The 8,015-nt window shown below is 42.0% G+C and overlaps 1 long non-coding RNA gene across 1 annotated transcript; it reads left to right on the plus strand.

The window, feature by feature from the left end:
* The first annotated feature begins 1,973 nt into the window (after positions 1–1,973).
* On the plus strand, positions 1,974–6,568 carry LOC120436437. The gene is made up of 9 exons (XR_005610421.1): positions 1,974–2,064; positions 2,145–2,365; positions 2,454–2,525; positions 2,626–2,918; positions 3,203–3,271; positions 3,375–3,452; positions 3,656–3,724; positions 3,838–5,798; positions 5,928–6,568. It is a non-coding gene; the product is annotated as an uncharacterized LOC120436437 (long non-coding RNA).
* The last annotated feature ends 1,447 nt before the right edge of the window (positions 6,569–8,015 follow it).

Below are 8,015 nucleotides of genomic sequence, written 5' to 3' on the forward strand. Positions count from 1 at the left end.
GTAGAAAAAATAAAAAGAACATTTTATTCTTTATTCAAAATATTTTTATAATTATGATGTCTCTTTAATCTACACCCACTACACATTTTCTTTAGACAATCACTGGTTGCTTCCCAAAGATCTGGAAGCTGTTTGACGATAACACCGCTGCTATTGTGAGAGTGGCGCTCAGGATTGCAGCTCTGGAGGTATGACACCACTGTTACATTAAGATGAACTATATGGTGAATGGATGGGATTTTTTCTCCTTTTGGCACCTTTTCTTACCTTATTTTTGAAATTTTAACCCCTTAGTTATGTGCCATGGCTTTCTCAATGATCCTTTTCTGCAGGATAAAATCTGAACGCGTCTAACTACAAATGACAAAGGCCTCAGAGGAATCCCCTAAATCACTGGAATCTTTCTACTTCTTTTATCACTTCCTGTAATGAAAGTCTTATGCAATCAGATTTAATAAATCGCGTAACAAATCTATTTCGCTACATTTAAATCTAGCTAATAGATGCAATTAATGAATGTATTTTATCCATGTAAACATCTATGTATGTATGCTATCTACTTAAGAACATTTTGCATTTATAAAATCAGCTAAGCACACTGCACACACACACACACACACTGTGTATTTGACCAGTGATTATTTATTGTGTTTTTTAATGAGGAATTCATTGATAAATGTATTCATTGTGATAATGAAACATAATCTGTCATCAGTATTTGAGACTGAAAGGACTGCTATAAAAGGAGCAGGTTTTTTGTTTGTTTGTTTGTTTTTGTTTTGCACAATTCAGCTTGTAAAATAGCACCAAAGTTGATACATGATATGTTTATATGTTCTAAAAGTGACTGATTCTTAAAGTCCATATTTCTGGGAGTTTTTGAACTGGCTGCAAGCATCTTACAGAAGCTCTGAGGGTAAGTGCAGGGAAGAAGTGACTAAAATCCTTTAGGGTTCTCATTTATTACACTTTATTACAGAAGAAAACACACTGGACATACAGAGGTTACCTTTTGCTTTTAACTACAGAGTTTAACTTATCTGAAACCATTAAGACAGAAAACATGAGCTCAAATGTGAAATTCTACATGTTTATGTATAACCTGGAGCAAATGGTAGCTTTAATTTGAGGCAAGAAGGCTTCTATGTTCGACTCAGGCAGCATGAATTACCTACATAGAAACTGTTAACAGAGCTGAAGTTTCTCATCCTGGTTTAGTTGTGTATAAATTTGGACTCTGGCTTCATTGGACACTTAGAGTCTAGATAAAAACTTCCTGATGCTGAGTGAACAGTTGATGTTTGGAATTTTGCTAGTTAATAAAAGTGCAGGACAAAGGTTAAATGACTTGTCTAAGACAATTTGCCTCGAATGATTTCCACCATGTAATAAATACACTTAACGGCCATTATATTAATTACACCTTGCTTGTGCCAAATTTCATTTATATATATATACAGAAGAAACTATATTAGCTTTGGCTTAACAATAGGTTATATAACATACTTTCTTGTTTTTGTGACGGCTCAAAATTAAAACCTTGAATCATCACCACTGTTGTGAACTAAAGTGTCTCATTTTCTTTTCAATCCATTAAGTACCACATTTTGTAGACTGAGCAAGAAAGGCAGTAAGCTCTTCGTTGTGACCCCAGAAAATTTCATGTATCACTTTCTAGCATACAGCTGACGCTGCTCGACATCTTACAGTGTAGTGTAAGAGTCCCGCCACAAGGAGGCACTGCAGCCTTTCAACGAGCCTGGGATTGTTTAGCTCAACGGCCTAAACCGTTTCCCATTCATTGAGAATCTGGAGAGTCTGGCTGCAGCCTCTTGTGCATTCATTCTCTATGGTAGTGCTAAACCACTACGGATGTAATATATTTTTGGCCACTATGGTCTTTCGGCGCTGTTGCGAGTTTGAGACGCGGCACTTTAAAAAATAAGAATTCCACTTTTAAATTTCGGGAGACAAAACAAGCAACGCACCGCTCGCAACACATCTCCAAACGTAGTTTGAAATAAGAGTAAACCAACAGAATACATTTTCAGGTGTATATTACAGGTAATAGGCGTGTTGCGATTACTTGTGTTTGGAATGAATTTTGTTTAATATAATTTTTTATTTTTTCCCTGCATGTCAAGATGCACACGAAATGTGTGTCCTACCCAGGGAAAATCTCTGTGGTGTTCAGCAAGGGGCCACTTGGATACCTTCCCCAGGACCCGTCGAAAGGAGCTAGACAGATTAAAAATGACCCCGAGCTGCAGTCGAGGAACATGGTTGCATAAGCTGCAGCAGTACCTGCGGAAGAAGCAGCAGTCTGCGTCTGCTTCCACAAACGCCCCAACTAAACAACCCCTTGGTAAGTTGTTTTAATAATATTTTAATAACATTTTTGGTGTGAAATATAAGTTCAGTGTATATTTATCTAATTGTTGACTGCATCACAGGGATGGATGAGGATAAAGACCTGGAGGACGCAATGCTGAGCATCTCACCTGCAAAACTACACATGCAGAGCTGTAAGTACTCCGTTATTACATGGACTAAATGTCAGAAGTGATAATGGCTAAGTCTGTTTTCTATCTCATATGACCCTATCCTCTGTCTCTGCATAACTAGTCACTGTGCCAGCAGCAGCAGAAGGGTCCACACTCAGAGGATCTTCAGGAGCAAACAGGTTTTCAAATGAAAGGTTTCAGAACTGGAGTACAATTGTTTTACATGACAAATTGCTCTCCAAAGCTGAGCCTGAACTTTAACTTTTATGTATTGTCTTGTTCTTGTTTTTGTGTGTTCTGGCCACGCTCTGGCGATGTTTCTCTAATAGTATAGTTGTATGCTGGCATTATGCTAACTGTCATAAGGACTATGAATTGATACCTACCATCATGAATTGATACCAAACACAAAGGGTGAGTATGTGTTTTTGTTCTCTATGAATGTATTAAAAACAAATTAAGTAGCAGTAGTTACTAACACCTGAATGCATGTTGTTCACTGTATACCGCTCCTCCTGCTTCGATGAGAAGAGGTTAAAAATGATTTGGTTTGGCGTCTCTCTTGCATATAAATATTTGACATTTGTTTTGCAATGAGAAACAGGAGAAGTAAGAGTATGGATGTGTGAGCTCCTACTAACAGCAACACTCACATACATTGTAAATTATGAAGTGGCTGACAAGTTTTTCTGTTGTAGATCCATCTGCGGCGCTGTCCATACCACCGTCCAGTACAACTGCTGAACCTCAGGCATCTGCAGCCAATGGTAAAAAACAGCTATAATGTTTTTCATATAATTAAATGTTCTGTTTATTGTGTCTAGAGTAAAAAAAAATTTCTGTTACTCTTTTCTATAACTATACCTGTAGGTGCAGCCTCAGGTGTGAAGATGAAGTTACCTGTGCCCTTCCCACAGGAGCTGGCATTTCTACTAAAGGAGACCATAGGTCAGTCAAACACAAAGGCCCGAGTCAAGTCCTAGTCCCTCTCTAATTTTCATTTACAGTTGATGTTCAGTTAGACATCTGCTTAATGCATAGATCGTTAATGATAGCATATTAATTACGATCACTTTACATTTTGTCTTCTTTTCATCTTGCTCAGAATTAGCACACATGAATTACAGAATGACTGCGTTCATTTTTTTCAGGACCCAGTTCAGATGCTGCTTGCACATCTGTGCGCAAAGTGCTTACTTTTGAAGACAGCAGTGAAGATGGTGAGCATATACAGCATGTATACAGCATGTCCTTTATGTTTTTTTCTGTGTATTCCAACAGTAACAATGTAAGAGTAACACTGTTTTGTCAAATATTTATGTTTAAATCCTAGCTCCTTCAGCTCAACCAGCCATTCCAGTTCCAGTGCCTGGTTATGAGCATGACCTCAGCAGCTGGAATTGTTCTCCACATCAGAAGTTGTGGATGAAGATTGAGCTTCAGGATCTTGGACTGTGGCCTTGGTCTCGACCAGTGCATCACCCAGGGAACGCGATTTCACTCTGGGGTCTCCCTCCACAACCTGAGCTCATAGATACAGTAGCTGACCTACCATCGCCAAATTTCTTCCAGCTCCACTCCTTCTTTATTTGGAAACCTGAGAGTGCTATCATGATCAGGTTAAGAAACAATTATATCTTGCCATGTCTCCATGGTTGCTTTCGTCCACAAGTGGTTTCTGCTGGTGTGGGCAGGCCATGAGTAATTGTTGGCACCAGTGGTCAGTATTACATCCTCTCCTCTTGACTCTGCTGCAGGGCTTGTAGCAGGAACTGGTTTGCTGACAATCCACGATGGCTGGAGAAACTGCCCGAAAGGTTTACCAACCTTCTCCCTGCTTTTCTGATGTGCAAAAAGGCCATATGCCTATGAATGAGCTCAGGTGGACTGGTAAATCTCCAGCAGACATGGCAAACCATATAAATGAACTCATGCACCTCAAGTACGAACGAGCTCACCTGGCATACCTCCATGCCATAGAATCAGTCTGGGATTTTTGAGGCAGGAGCACATGGAGAGAGGACCATTGGGCAGTTCCTGAGGAAGGAAAATAAACCACAGGAGTTCGGGTCTTATGAAGACCCACATGCCTGGTGTGGCGTCTCTGTGTCCAGCCATTACCTGACTGACTACCTGCTCGACGAATTCCGACGTCAACATCCAGCCACATCCAAACTCCTCCAAGGCACTTTTGGGCACATCTTCAGGTCTGACCACACCACGAACGTGGCACGAAAAGTCACACTGGCATCTGGGGTCATGTCCAGTTATTCCATAATGAATGAAAACTGGCTGATTGTTTCATGGGTCATGGTTCAGTCTGAGACGGAAAGGTCCTTGGAGCCCATGTACCAGGGAATGGCCAAGAGATACAGTGCTGTGCTCCATTTGAGATCCCAGACTGCATCCCTGGTGAAAATCTATCGTGGGATGCCTGGAAAACTACTCCTGCTATTGTTGCTACGGCCACATCTGGACCAGTGGCAAACACCTGTGCCTCTCGAACCCACTACAATAACAACATTATTGTGAAACTGGACCTGTTCCACTGCCTGAGGCGATTTTCACGGGAGTGCACCTCTGAGCATCATCCTCTGTTCAGCACTTTCTGCCAGCTTCTCTCTGCTGCCTTCTCAGTGGTTGATCAGGCGGACCTGAAGAGGCTCCAGGATGCTTCTGTGTTATCCATCCTGCTAATTCCACTAAGCAACACATACGAGAGCACTGCATGATCAAAATACCACAGCCCACAGAGCTGCTGAGCAGAGTGGAAAAAGTCCTGAACCATTTTCACCTGGCCACAGACCCCAACAACGTCCCACTCTTCAAGCCATCCATGCTGAAGGCGTGGCGCATACAGAGAGTGCACATTCTGCGTGGCTGCCTCAGTGACCCTGAACTCTCAGAGGGTGTAATGATTAGGTATGGTGGGACTCTTCAGACCCTTCAGAGTGACCTGTCAGGAGAAGTACCCGGCACTTCACCTCTCTGACAGAGACACTGGAGAGCGATTTGGACTTGAATACATTGAGCCAGGCTGCCGTCCAGTCCCTCTGAACTGGGACAAACACAAAACCCTGAAGAAAGATGAACCGGCTGCCCTTCAGCCCCCGTCCTCTGTTCCAAAACCTGTGTCTGCACAACTTCAGGTTCCAGCAGCAGGACCCTCCTCCAGTTTGGCACCGCTAGGCGTGGCATCCCCTGCACCACCTGTCACCCACCCTTTCTCTATTGGTGCACTTTTAAAGTAGGAGATACCATCAGAAGACACCCAGCAACTTACAACAGTCATGGGTAAGTTAACATAATGGTATTGTCAAACAATTCTCTATAAATACTACTATTATTAATGTATTCATTATTATTATTAGTTTCATTGCATGATATATGAGTAACCAGTGAACTATTACTGTTGTTTCCCAGAAATCTTTGAAGCTCTACCTCTGCCGATGCGGTCCTCACCAAGGAGTGCTCGCACTGGACCTATAAAGACAGGTGGACGGGTTTTTGTGCTGGACCACGAGGCAACAGGCAATAGATGACTTGCTGCAAAAGCACCATGGGAAGAAGGACATTCTGAAGCTTGCGGATCAAAATTATGCAAACATGGTCCATCGTTCTGCTACAGATCCCAACAGCTTTCTGCACCCCACATCCAAGGTGCACATATCCCGTTATGTGAAGCACTTGGCTAAGCTTCTCAACACCAGTTCTTCTTTGAACACAACCCATCATAGCAGAAGGAATCTCAGCAGTGACTGGAGTTTGCACAACCCCCACCCCAGAGTCAACAGGCTGATAGTGATGAAGATGAAGATGGAGACTGGGACAGGGTTCTGAGTGACCACGGTGAGGAGGAGAAAGGAGAGGAGGCGGGCTGCACGGTTGAGGATCTGAAACACAGAATGGCAGAAGCAGAAGAGCAACAGATTTAAAGCATGCAGAGTGGTGGCTGACTTGCTCGGAGAAGGCAGGCAAGAGCATGACTGAAATAAAGTAATGATGTCAATACTGAGTTTGATTGTGCTGGAAAATTGAATAGATATAAACTAGCAGCCACCAGGAAGCAGACAAATGACTTATTAAAGATCTTCCTTATTTAAATTATGCATGAGCCTCATTTTCTATGTCATCAGGATGTATCTGAATTATAGTTTTCGTTTTAGTCTTTGTTTTAAAAGTTGGATGTCTGCGTAATTGTAGATTATATGTCTGGTATGTATCATCTCAAAACTGTGATGATACAGTTTATTCTGAGTTATGTTCTTTGTGACAGTATACGTACATAATGCAGGAAAATTGCTCCACAGGCCGTAACAATATATATTAATAAATCAAATGATGATCAAATAATAACAAAAAGCAAAGTGAAAAATAAATGTTATCCATTTATTTTTAACTGAAATGTTATTCGTGGACACGTGGTAGCTTCAGTCCAGTCAGGAAGCAGAAAAGCAAAGACAGCAAATAAACGGAATATTTCACTACCAAAACTTTTGAAGTGCTGAAACCCAAACACATGACGCTAAAAGTGATTGTGATAAAACGGAATAAGAGCGATCTAGACCGGCCGGAGGACAAAGCCAAAGCACAAACAGGGGAGACGCGACTTCACGTCTCCTCGCCCCCCAATGAGTGGCCGTGGCTCTTAGTCCGTGAGGGCAGCGCTCTCCTTTGAGGCCACTTGCCTTACACCAAGTGGCTGGCCGAAGACACACAGGCAAAAGTCCGATGTTTTTGTGCTATTTTCACCATTCAAATTTTTAAATATTCTGCCATTTCTGCTCTTGCCAGCTATATCTTTTGGTCTTCGTGACTTTTTTTTTTTATATTAAGCTTTTTCTGCAATATTTTGGCCCATGAAAATGAATGGCGTGAGCTCACTCCTAAGGTGTCAACCTGTTCTTGCGTGTCCGAACAAACGCTTCTTACTCACTCAATTTTCACTCTTTCTCTGCGCTCCAGATGGGTTGATTGATTAAAAAATGTAATCGCTCGTGATGACGGCGTTAACGCGTTAACATTGACAGCCCTACAACAAACACAAAAACTGAAGACATTATGATATAGAATTTGCACCGATGTGTTTTCGAAATTGTTGGGTCTAAACTCAGACCCCGCTAATTCTAGAGACTTATTCCCGTGAAAGAAAAACAAGGCAACAGCGGTCGATCGTTTTCACTTGCAAGGGAGGTATCGTCTGTGTCTCACACGAAAATGACCCCAACGATAACCTCCTCCTGCTGCCTTTTATTGAGAGACAGTTCACACAAGAAGTAACGCCCACATAGTTCTAAGACAAGGCTTTGTATGTATATGTGTGAATTTCTATATGTAAGTAGGAATGTGTGTGTGTGTGTGTGTGTGAGAGACCTCCTGCTGACCAAAGGGTCGTAAACACAGGAAGCTTACATCAAAGGAAGTAGATCTTCCAGATAGGATGTATCTGCAATAAACATTACAGCCCCTCATCCAGAACCCCGAGAATCTGGGGAGGGGTCTGTGGAATTC

The sequence above is a fragment of the Oreochromis aureus genome, linkage group 23 (assembly GCF_013358895.1).
Source record: "Oreochromis aureus strain Israel breed Guangdong linkage group 23, ZZ_aureus, whole genome shotgun sequence".
Lineage (NCBI taxonomy): Eukaryota > Metazoa > Chordata > Actinopteri > Cichliformes > Cichlidae > Oreochromis > Oreochromis aureus.